General features: G+C 32.4%; 1 protein-coding gene across 4 annotated transcripts in view; it reads left to right on the forward strand.

Moving 5' to 3' along the window:
- LOC130443766 (peripheral plasma membrane protein CASK) overlaps nucleotides 1-12,442 on the forward strand; it is a 389,418-nt gene that overhangs the window by 80,526 nt on the left and 296,450 nt on the right. The gene's annotated exons all lie outside the window — the stretch shown is intronic.

Below are 12,442 nucleotides of genomic sequence, written 5' to 3' on the forward strand. Positions count from 1 at the left end.
AAGAATAAAAGTAATGGAATTTAATTTAATTTTTAAGATTAGTAAAACCAAAATAATACTTAAGTATCCTCTTAACTGTTGAATAATATTTGATTATTAGCATATTTTATTTTGGTGGCACTTTAAGGTTAATATGTCCCCTCCTGCATTTACTAAAATTGTTGTCGAAGAACGTCTGAAGCAGTGACCTGTGTATAGATGGAGGTTTTCTTATTTTAAAAAAATTGCAATTGTTTTAGCCATACTACCGAATTTGTTAATGCCAACTACCTGTCTAGTATATTTTCCGTGCTGGAAATTTTCTGGCAAATCAATCGGTCGAAGACCAGAATATTTTTTATATATTTCATAAAACTCTCCCATTCTTGGCTTTTTTGTTTTCGTGTTATCCAATTCCACAAGTAACGCTGAATTTAAATCCTCTAAATTATCTAAATATTAAGATTTTACAAAAAAATTTTTGCCACTCGAAAGTTTTGAACTCGCGACTACTGAGTCCAAGAGGACACACTATCATCCACTGCACCATTAACTATTCATTTAAATGTATTGGTTAAAAGTACAAATATCTATCTAACATAACCTAACCATAATTTGAAATATTTTTAATGATTATTTGATTCTTTTATCTACTGAAAAACCCACTAATTAGAAAAATCGATGTTAATTCAAGGAAAAAATTATTTTGAAATTCCTTCTAAATAAATTTTCTTTTATTAGGAGATATTCGAGCTTCGTTTAAAATTCTCTGTAATTATTCTGATGTCAATATGTTTGATTTTTTGGGGACGTAATTGTAGGACTTTCTTTTCAAAAATGAAAGTAATTTCTGATACGAGGATATATCAGTGTTATTTTTATACTGATAGTACTTCGCAACATTGAATATTGTGACCAAAGTGTAGACGCCTTAAAAGTTTTCGACAACTCTTTTTTCCGGCAACAAATTTATAGTTACTTTTCCGGTTTTTTTTTCGATATCTCTGGCGGAGTATTATTAAAATCGTCACTCCTGTCAGTATCCATATTATTTATTATAAATTGCTATAATTATGTCCTACTGAAATAGTATTTAATAAAAACCACAAATGAAAACTACCTTAAGAATTTAAAAAACTTAAATTTTGACTTTGCAAAGGAAAATATTAACTTATTTAGAAATAATTTCGTATTTTTTATGTTATGAATTTAATTTTATTCTCAATTTTCAAATTGTTTGGCATTATTAGTAAAATTAAGAGTTAACCTTTCATTTTAATTCTACTATATAATATTATAGGGCATAAGATTTTCTACAATTTAAGAAAGTTCACAATTTTTTTGTGAGAACCAAAATGAAAGAGCTATCAGCCTAAAACACTCGACTTTCGAATTCACAAATATGTAGTTGAAAGCTGCGCCACGCCACAAGCTCCAGCGAAATTTATGACAGAATTTGTGGATCTTCAGTCGATATGTTTTCGATTAGGGACAATATTTTTTATGGGCAAAAAGTAATGTTGGTCAATTTTTTGACCTCACCTTCCCCAATTAGTTGGAATGATCTAATCATAACCCGAAATTGCAAAACTTCAGTTTGAAGTAATGCGAAACTTTTTGAATAAGTGGAATGAATAAGACAACTATTAACATTGTGTAAAATACACACACCTGATAAATGATAACAGCCCTTAAATTATTAATCAAAAATTGGTTAAAACTCCATATGATTGAACATCTAATTAAATAAGATTATTAGTTCCTGATTATTATATTTGTAAGAAAAATAGAACTAAAAAACTTATTGTTTGGGCAGGTAATACATTTTCTGCAAGTATTGAAGAAAAAGTCTTTTCACTATTTTTCGAGAAGAGAAGTATATCAGTGAACTTGAAATAAATATGATACTGGAAAACACATGCATTACAAATTTGGGCTAAAGTTTGAATCAACAAACGCTTCAAATATTGTTCTTTTTGTTACAAAACATTAAAAAAAATATGCCGAAACATTATCGCATGTTTTCAAAATTGAGCAAATAAAATTTTTTTACGATATCCCTATAGTTTTTATATAGACACTTTATTTGTGTGGTGATAAGTTGAATATATAATATTTATTTTGTACTTTGACATGCAACTACTACGTTTTATAAGTTAAAATAGCCCAAAACGCTCGGAAACATACAAATTTTGCGGCCAAGAATTAACTGTTGTCATACCACTAATACAGCAAGTTTTGTATTAAGTTTAAGTTGCACTTTTTGAGATAGACATAATTTAGATGGTTTTCTAACCAGTAGTGGTTTCTATAGCTTCATCCGTCAAGAATATTTCATATATAGTGGGAATCAATCTTCAGTAACTAATAATTTCAAGTTCTTAGTGACAAAGTTCCTCCTGCATAAATATAATTTTTTTGTGTCAAATTCCTAACGATAGTGGACTGACCTTATATATAAAACTCACGCCTGAGTTCTATCCTTGTAACGTGACTACGCATTTAACCATCTATCAAACCCGCCAAAAGGTTGACGTTTAATTCACGTGATAACTTAAAGTATTATATTCCCTTGAAATGGAACGCGGCGGAAATATCAGATTTTAAACCGCATTAAAGGGATGCTTTCTCTATCATCAAAGATGTGTTTCCCAACCTCTTTTTGTATAAAAGCAGTATGTCGTGTCAGTAAACTAGTTAAATGTACAATCTGGCAAATGTTTTTCAAAGAATATCGTTTAATTTTATTGGATAACACTAGGCTACAAAAAAATATTTTTTCCTCTTGGATAAGATTATGTAATTTGTAATTCTTATAGAAAAAAATAAATAAGATAAGTGAAAAAAAATTTGAGTCACTTTTTGTGAGAAATAAATTTTTTCTTTTAAAAAATCTTAAGTGTTTATGAATATCCGGTTTTATTATCAGCACTAAAAAAACATGTTTTTTTAGAACGATTCATATGTTCTCTCTCTCTAAGCTTGTCCCTTGAACCACCCATATTTTATGAAAAAACTTTAGGTGGAAATGTAAAAAGGATATATTACATCCCAACTCATGAGGATAGTCCCAGAAGGATTTGGTCCAACAAAGAAAACACAAAAAGTTTTGAAAAAATATATAATCATTATTTTCAACGTAATCTCATTTTAGTTCCATACCGCCTTTCCTAATAAGAATCGTCAAGATCCTCCAAATTTACATTAAATGCCGACAACACTTCTTTGTTAAAAAATTTCTGTTCATTTTTTTAAAGTCTCGGAACAGAAAATAACTCGAGGGGGCTAAATGTGGCAATTCAAACTTTAATTCATTAATTTTGGCCATTGCAATAAAGGATGTGTAAGCTGGTGCATTGTCTTGATGAAACCACAATTTTTCTTAGCCAAATGCGACCGTGTTAGCTTAATTTTTTAGTTCAAACAGTACAATAAGTTTGCCTAATAATAATAAATTGATAGTTACTCCTTTTCCAAGATAGTGAATGAAAATTATCCCACGCACATCCCAAAATCCCGACTACATGACCTTGCCTGCAGATGGAACGGTTTTTGCCTTCTTTGTACCCGATTCTCTTTTTTCGGTTCATTGTTTTGATTGTTCTTTTGTTTTTGGTGTGAAGTTATGGATCCACGTTTTATCCAAGGTTTCGAAAAGTTGCAACAATTTCTATGAAACAATGCCAAATACTCGATGGAAACATCTTCACGACGCAGTTTTTGTTCCATAGTGAGCAAACGCGACAGCGTCTTGCATTCAGCTTTCTCTTTCTCCAAATTTTCGGATAATATGTGATGTACCGTACTATGTCTACTAGCTTGCGTACCTTTAGCGCATCCAGTACCGCTTTTAGTCCGGGAGCAACAGAAATATACGACCAAGTTTCTCTTAAGAGGAATATTCAGCTGGGAGGAAATGACTGAATTTCTTTTTTTTTTGTCGTGCGTTTATCCCATCCATCGATCCACATCTGACGTTCACTAGGCTTTTTTACACAATTCTCTGATACATATCATCAATTATCTATCGAAAGGAAATAACTAACCAAATTTTTACCTGGCTCCATAGCTATTTGTGGTTTTTCTCGATATTTCTGTAGTCTTCGTCACCTCATTTAGTCGATCACTGCGATGATGATCTCCGCAAGTCGTACAATCTCGTTCACACTCTACTACCCAATTTTTTACTGTTGATAACGCAAAAACAGTCTCACCCTTCCAAGAAAAGTATTATCACAAAACGACGACCAATTTTTCGTTCAATAATGATGGTTGCGAATCAAATACTAAACAACGTGGCATCTTCAAATTTAAAACATATGCTGTATAGATTGTGTACTTTCTAATACAGTACAGAGCTACCAAATAAGAGTAGAAAAATATACATCATGTTGTGATAACACTTTCAAACAATATAATTGATTTCGTGCAACTTTTTTGTCTACCCTGTAAGAAAGCCCATTGTATTGGAAGGAACGTTGATGGAAAAAATATAAAAGATACTTCAAAGGATTTCATTCAATCATATCCTGTGAATTTTTCAATACTGTTCGAATGTGTCGTTCGATTGTTGTCAGAACGAGATTAGAGAAACGTGAATTGAGTATTTACTTCTACACATCTATGTGTACCATTCTGAAGACTAGTTTTAGAATCAAGTTTATTTGCTATAAGAGAATTCAGATCACTTTGAACATCATCTCGAAAATAAGTTAAGTAAATAACTAATAACCATTTAGTGTTACGAGGGTTTCATAAAAATATCTCATTTCTCAAAATTGTACACACTTAATACAGCGAATTTTCAATTTTTAAACCACCCAAGAAATATTATTCGCAAGATCAGCAAAATATGCGTTTGTCTATGCTATCACCAAACTTGTCTGAATTGCTCTCCACCAAGTTAAATAACATAGACCTATTCAAGCTTTATTTACTGTGACATATCACTTGACAAAAGTTAGCTATTGATCAACATGAAGCAATAGCGTCATTTGCATTGGGGTAGGTTTTCCGTATGTAATGTTCAAAGGAAAATAATGTATACCCATTCGATTATGATATTTACTAAATTATCTATCTCAATCACTTCTTTTTGTCGATACCTAGGCATAGGGACACAGATTTTATTAACTATTTCTGGTGTAGTTACAGTGAATGATTGTCCCGCACGATAAGCATCATATTTGTTTACATGGACACTTTTCAAACCAAATAATTACAAATCCATCCATGGGATGTAGGATTTGCCGCATAATATCCACTCAACTTTTTTTTTTCTCAAATAATACTGTTGAGTTAATTTAGCTTCAACGACAACTGACATGAGTAAAACACCTTGTGATCTGCTATTTATCTGGGATTCGTGTTCGATGTTATTTTTTCACAATATCCGAAACCAGTTTCTTAAATGCTCTATTACTCTATTTGATCTTAATCTTAATCTCAACATAAATTGCAGAAAGAGATATTACTTCATCATATATTGGTTATGTTACTATTTGATTACTTTTTCGTTCAAATATTAATTACATCATCTCAGAATAGCCACCTTGGATATTTAAATATGTTTTTCCAAATCCGGGAAACCTCTTATTATCAAAAAGTCTAGTTTTTGATCGATTTCGTTACAAACTTGAAACAAGTGACTAGATCTTTTATTAATTATGTCTCAAGGGGCTCGGTTTGTCTTATCAGTTACCAAGGATGCTTTTGGTGGAAATTTAATCTACATCGAATACACTGAATGATCAATACTCTTATCAATATTCTGTTTATGAACGACATCGCCTATCTAGACATCAGTGGTAAAATATGTCTGTTTAGAGACGATACTAGTTTCTCTTGGAGAAATCCTGATCTCACGGCACTTCATAGGAACATATATATTGACCTAATCACCCTTAAATCTTATATCTTCTCTGTCTCAACGTTTCTAAAACCAAAGTTTTAACATATCAAAATACATTGCTCCTTTGTTTCTTTAATAATACCACCATTGACCACTGACCACCATCGAATCTCTAAAATTGTTGTGGACAATTCCTTGAAATGGGAGTGACAAATTTCTAAAAAATTAAGATCCTCCTGTTTTCCGCTGAGGTAAGTTTAGAAAGCACTGAACTTATCTACCTCCTTAACAGTTTATTATGCCCTTATTGAGTTGCATCTTTGATATGCCATTCCCTTTTGGGGTACATGTGGTGCGATTCAATTTGAGTGAATCTTCAAACTACAAAAGAGAGCTGTAAGATATTTACTCGGACTAAAAATTCTGACTCTTAATTCCGTATTAATCTTTGAATCCGTTTGCCAAATTCGTCAGCGCGTTTCTCCAATTCCATAAAGATCGTTGCAAGACTATCCACTTAGGAATACGGAGCACGACCTTTACCTACCTACTCCACGTTCAGAATTAGTTAAGGGCTTAATATTTCACAATGTAAAAAAATGCACAATCACTTGCTAATTGAAATCAAATTGATATCATCTTTTCCCGCATTTCGCAATAATTGGAGGGAATATTTACTGGAAAGTGTATGGGTATGCTGCATACTGGTTTAATTTTGCTATGAACTTATATACTAATTATTACCTATAATTTTGTTATTCATTGTAGATTTCTTTTGTATATTGAAATTTTATTGTATTTGTATCTTTCTTTAGTTATTTTTATGTTGGTTTTTTACTTTTCACAATCTTTTGTCTCCCTCTCTTTTATAATGAATTTATTTAACAAACGTGATCATAGAACGAATGAACACAGAAACAACTTTGTATATTTAATAATTTGTTAATGGTTAAACTTTACGCATGAAATGAACAGTATATACTGATTATTATAGTAGTGTGGGCATTAAACGTGCCTTATAAACCTAAATTACTTAAGGAAAAATTTAGAAATCAATTGCTGATACCATCATATCTCTAATCTGACCAATAACTCATCTTGACTAATAAAGTTTTCCTCTACGTTATTACAATTGCTAATTATAAACTGCAATATCTGAAATTGGAAGCAGATTAATATGAGACCTCTCCGTATCTCTGTCATTACATCAAATTTAGGTCGATTCCTGAAATTAAGTTGATTGGATGTAGGACGTACAATGACTATGGAGAAGCATCTGATCGAGTGTCATACCCGTATCTGATAAGAGGAGCTTCAGGGCACTATTCTCTAATAAATTGGTCGCGAACCATTGATTTCGAGACTATTAAGAAGTCTCTACTGTAATGATAAAATACTGAAATTTCCTTTTATATACTGTTTGTGCCAAATTAAGGGCCGAAATGTTAATGCTCAAGCAGTAATCATCACTTTACTCGGTCCAAAATATATATAAAACACATTATATTTTAATCCAATAAATGATGAAAACTGAATTTGATGAAGAGGGAAAAAAATAAAAACAAAATAAGGCACTTTTTATATCTCTGGAGGAGTCAGCGCGCTGCAGCGTTAGGTGCAGTCTTGATTTGCGACTATATACGAAAGTGGCATGAGAATTTAAAATTTTGGAATACTCTCTTCCTCGTATCAGCAAAGCTTGCACTTGCATTATATCTAAACGAAAACTGGACAACGGCCGAGACGTCCCAATTGTATTTGATTTTTAATCGCAAAAATGTAGGGCGTTTCATGCGAGAAAATTCAGAAGGTGATCGCTTGTATGAAATTAAGATGGTCTTCCTTATAACAAAATTTGCTCATCCAAACTCTTTCCGAGATATCACTCTTAAAAGGTAGTGACTACCATTGAGCTTTTATTTTTTTTTCTGAAATTTCAGTAAAGATACAAACTTGAAATTGTATAAATTTCGTGCACTCGCAAAGGACTAATCACTGGTATTTTTTCAATTTCACCCACGTATAATGTAACAGAAATATTGAAAAAATACCCGTAGTTAGTGCTTTGCGAGTGTACGAAAACTACAGAATTTCCAGTTTTAGTATTACTGAAATTTTGAAAAAAAAAACAAAACTTACTACCTTTTAAGGGTAATATACGGAAAGGGGTGGGATATCCTAAGTAAACCCCTAAATTGGGAATCCTGGAGCGAGCAACTAGTGAACTATCTAGGTATACAGAGCGATATGGCGAATATGGTGGGCCTTTCCAAATGGAAGCGCTTTGACAAATTAAATCATAAAAAATTGTCCAACAACTAATTTAGTTGTTTTAACAATCTTACTATCTATATCTATCTATACTTATATAACATGTTATAACGTCACAAGTGCTTCCAAATAATCAATTTTAATTACTTATTAAGGATTACATTGAGTTACAAGTGAAAAATAATAATCAATTATATACATACATAATCAGATTTGTTTTTCTCTGGAAGCGCTTCTGGAACTGTTATTTTGTCCGAATGTGTGTTTCTCGTATACTCAAAAACCGTGTCTTTAAATTCTTGGAATTCGTTTTCAAAACTCTTTCCTAAGAAACGACTAACTGCATATTAAAAGCCTTCATAAATACATGTTAAGTATTCAATGTTTCCTAAAGAAATTCAGAGTTTCGCTCACCACTGACTGATTAATTGCGTCTGCGTTTTCTGCGTATATAGAGGCGATGAACATCCAATTGCCTCGCTTATTTCTAAACTAATAAATTTCCGAGGTGATTATAACACGTTTTTTGATTGCATATACTTCAAAATATGGCTACTATCGTATCATATATTGTTGGATCCTTCGAAAAAAGAAGGGATTAAAGGTCGAAACCTTCTAGCAACACGCCACGCCACCCCACGCCATGTGTCGAATATATAATTCAATTGTCCGCGTACACCCACCAAACGCCACCCCTAGCTACGCTACGTCAACCCATGTGGGACGATTCAAAATGTTCAGTTGTAAATGGAAAAATATATGCACACATTTTAGACACGTGGCATTGGGTTACGTGAAAAATAATAATCGAATAGTTACAATCAGTAACATGAGTTTCCCACCCAGAAGAAATACTTTCTTGACCATGAAAATCATGATCTTGGTTATAATGTGAATGTTTTATCGTTGACCAGTTTTACAAGAGCAATTTTGTTTTCTTTCAATTTGGATCTGAAGAAGAAATGAAATGGGAATACCACAAATATTGTCAGTTATTATGAGTTCGTCTACTTTTTTCAAAAGTATAAATCTTTTAGCGATTTTAGCAGGATTTTACCTAGCCTAATCAAGCTACCTGCAAACAACTGTTTCAGCAAAACCGTTTTGATATGATGCTCAAGTTGCTGAATAATGGTTTAAAGATGAAAGTAGTCCTATAGCTGGGTGTTCACTGTATTGCCGTAATCAAAACTTACACTATCCTCCACAGACTCTCGCTCAGTCAATCCATTAAGTTGCTTTGAACAAGGTCCCACATGCAAACATCGACTTATTTTTTTCAGAATCGCAAAATACACTACGGATTTTCTCTAAACTAATATGAGAGGTGAGTGATAAGGTTTGTTGAGTTTACATGATGAACTAATACCCCAGCGACATTTACTTTTTTTTAAATGGAGATGATCATATAACAAATCTGGAATATCTGGAACCGTTGGAGATATTCATACTGAACACACTGTTTACACTATCACTACACCAACAATGACAATTACACTGTAAATTTCCAGTTTACCCTCAGTATCTGAAGGCGATAACTTTGTTATAGAAATGCGCTTCAGATAGTGTAGTTTTGAGTGTGTAAGTGTAGTGGTAGTGTAAAAAGTGTGTTCAGTACATAAAAAATCTCCTATCAAATCTCGAGTGCTTAAAAATTTTGATTGGATAAAGTCGATACGCTATAAGTGCATTTACATATGAAACTTTTTTGGAACGAAAGATTTATGACAGATTCTTTATCCGATATTTTTGTCTTAAGCGAAATTTTTCAGTCTGTCTAAAATAACCAAATAATTCTGTATACTCATAAAAAGATTATGTTAAAAAATGAAAATGATTATGTAATAGAATGTTTTGTTTATTTGTTGGGTCGGAAACTTTTCAGACAACTCTCGTATAATCACTGCCATATAAGACAACCCACGTATGTGGAATTATTCAAAAGCATGTTTGCTTTGTTTCTTTTTCTTTTTTTTAAATAATTTTCATAGTAAAGGAGTTATGGCCTGTTGTCCAAGTAAAAATCATCCTAAATATTCTTCAGTTGAATGAAAGTTCTGAAACATATTTCAAACATCCTTCAGCACATAGAAATTTGATTTGTTCAACTTTTCTCTCCAAAGTTCCTTTCCTTTGATTTTGAATGTAACTTTGATCCCCAATCGTCAAATATTGAATGCGAGTTTTGATTGCATGTACATATAACCGCACGTGAAACTACAGAGAAGAAAGTTTGCTAACTTGTAAAACAGTGGTTAGGAGTTGGAAGAGATAAGTATCAACTGCTACTTCTTGTTAAGAGAGTAATTTAGTTTTTTCATTACCAGTTGCCACTTTCTGTGTTTAGGCTTTGCCAGGTGAGTTCAGTTCAATAGAAAATAACGGTGGTTTAGTAAACAATTCGACATCCTTACACTAATGGCAATGGAGTTCGGGGCAAGTAAATGTACTTACATCCTTTGGAGTATATAACATTTGTTTCCGCAGAATTTATTTCTAGATTTGTATTCATTTAATTCTGAACTTCTCACATGAAATTACGAACCGTTTTAATCAGTTTCTGTCTTACAACCCGTTAAGGGCAATCGATACCCTTTTGGTAACTGAAAGGTACACACTGTCTTCAAAACAGTGTCGAAATGTGTTGTTCAAATTATATGAAACAGAAAAATAACACATCACTCAATAAGTAGTGTGACTAACTAGGAAAAACAAATTATTTGCCAAAAATCGATTTTAGTCATCAATGTAATCACTTTAAAGAGCAATACAATCATTCCAACATTTCTCTTACTTCTCGATGCCGTGCTTGAAAAGGATTTGTCTTTGCCTCAAAATAGGCTTCAGTTTCAGCAATTATTTCTAAGTGGAGGGCATTTTTTTGAGATCAGCGAATAGCCAGTAGTCACTGTAGCCAAATCCGGGCTATACGGTGGATGAGGAAGCAATTTAACAATCGTAGCCATCGATTTGTAAATCGGTGAATTATCTTGGTGAAACATTGTTTTTGTCTTTGACATATGAGTCCGTTTTTCCTTGATTTATAGTATTTTGCTCATTGACAAAAGCTCCAGTACTTATATCTTAAGACCAGGAGAGACAAGTCGCATAGCCCCCTGATAGCTACCTCACTTTATGAAGTTGTTGTTATCTCACTGGTAAACAATAAAGGAGTTATAACAGCAATATGCGATGAAATAATAGAAGAAAATATAGAATCAGATTTGTTTAGAAGGGAATATGGAGAATGCAGAATACTAATTGGCACAAACTACATGGGGATATAATATCAATTAGGCATAAACCTAGATCTAGATTACACTCAAAATTCTAGAAAATGGAAATTATAAACGATGCAAAAGTCATACGAAAGGAACAAGAACAAAGTACATCCGACTGGCAATAGCACTATGGCACAAGAACAAACATTAATAACAACAATGTTAATATCGGCAACAGAAATAACAACAAATACATACAATAATTGTTCGGAAAATCCTTAACCAATAAAACCGACCAAAAAATGAAATTGTTTTGGTATGCCTGTGGTCTAACAATGCCGTCATGTCGACAACCCAAGAGATGGAGGAAATCGATTATACTAATAATAAGATCTTTCTGAAAAACATCAAAGAGCTCGAAACTATGGAAAGCGGTGCTTCTATTCACAGTTCAATTTGTTTAAAAATTTCTAGTACACAAAGTTGTTATACCGAATGTTCCCCTAGTAGAGAGAGTGTGAAAGCCCGAGTCATAATAATACTTTTTTGCTTGGTAATCTTCAATACAAATAATCATACAATCCCTATGTAGATATTAGAAAAAAAAGGAGCCTTAGAAAGGACTACTGTTCTTAAAAGAACTATTTGCGTTCCACTCACTCAAAAGCAAAAATTTACATACATAAGAATTGGGGATTGACTCTCAATTAAAGAAATATACCTGACAGTTTCTAATATCAATGTTTTCTTCAAGATCATATTCTCTATGAATCTCGGTAATTCGTTCAAAATGTTACGAATGCGTCTCCGCCCTGAAACCAATCCTGCCTAGATTATTGGAATTCTAAAATTCGGTGGAAATGCGACAGCTTTGATGTTCGTTGCAAATACCCGGAATCCGTTTGACGTTTGTTTTATAAATGTTTTTATTATAGCAGTTTGTTTATTTAGATTGTTTCTTTTGATTAATACCTAGGAAGGTCTATTTATTCATTTACTTTGTTTCTTTATTTTCTAAAACTTTTTTCTAGTTTATAATAAATAGTCGTAGTGAACAGACCGAAATAGAAGTAATAGACGAATTTAAATAAATTATTTAAGTTAGTTGAGTGTTATTGAT

This window comes from Diorhabda sublineata, chromosome 5 (assembly GCF_026230105.1).
Source record: "Diorhabda sublineata isolate icDioSubl1.1 chromosome 5, icDioSubl1.1, whole genome shotgun sequence".
Lineage (NCBI taxonomy): Eukaryota > Metazoa > Arthropoda > Insecta > Coleoptera > Chrysomelidae > Diorhabda > Diorhabda sublineata.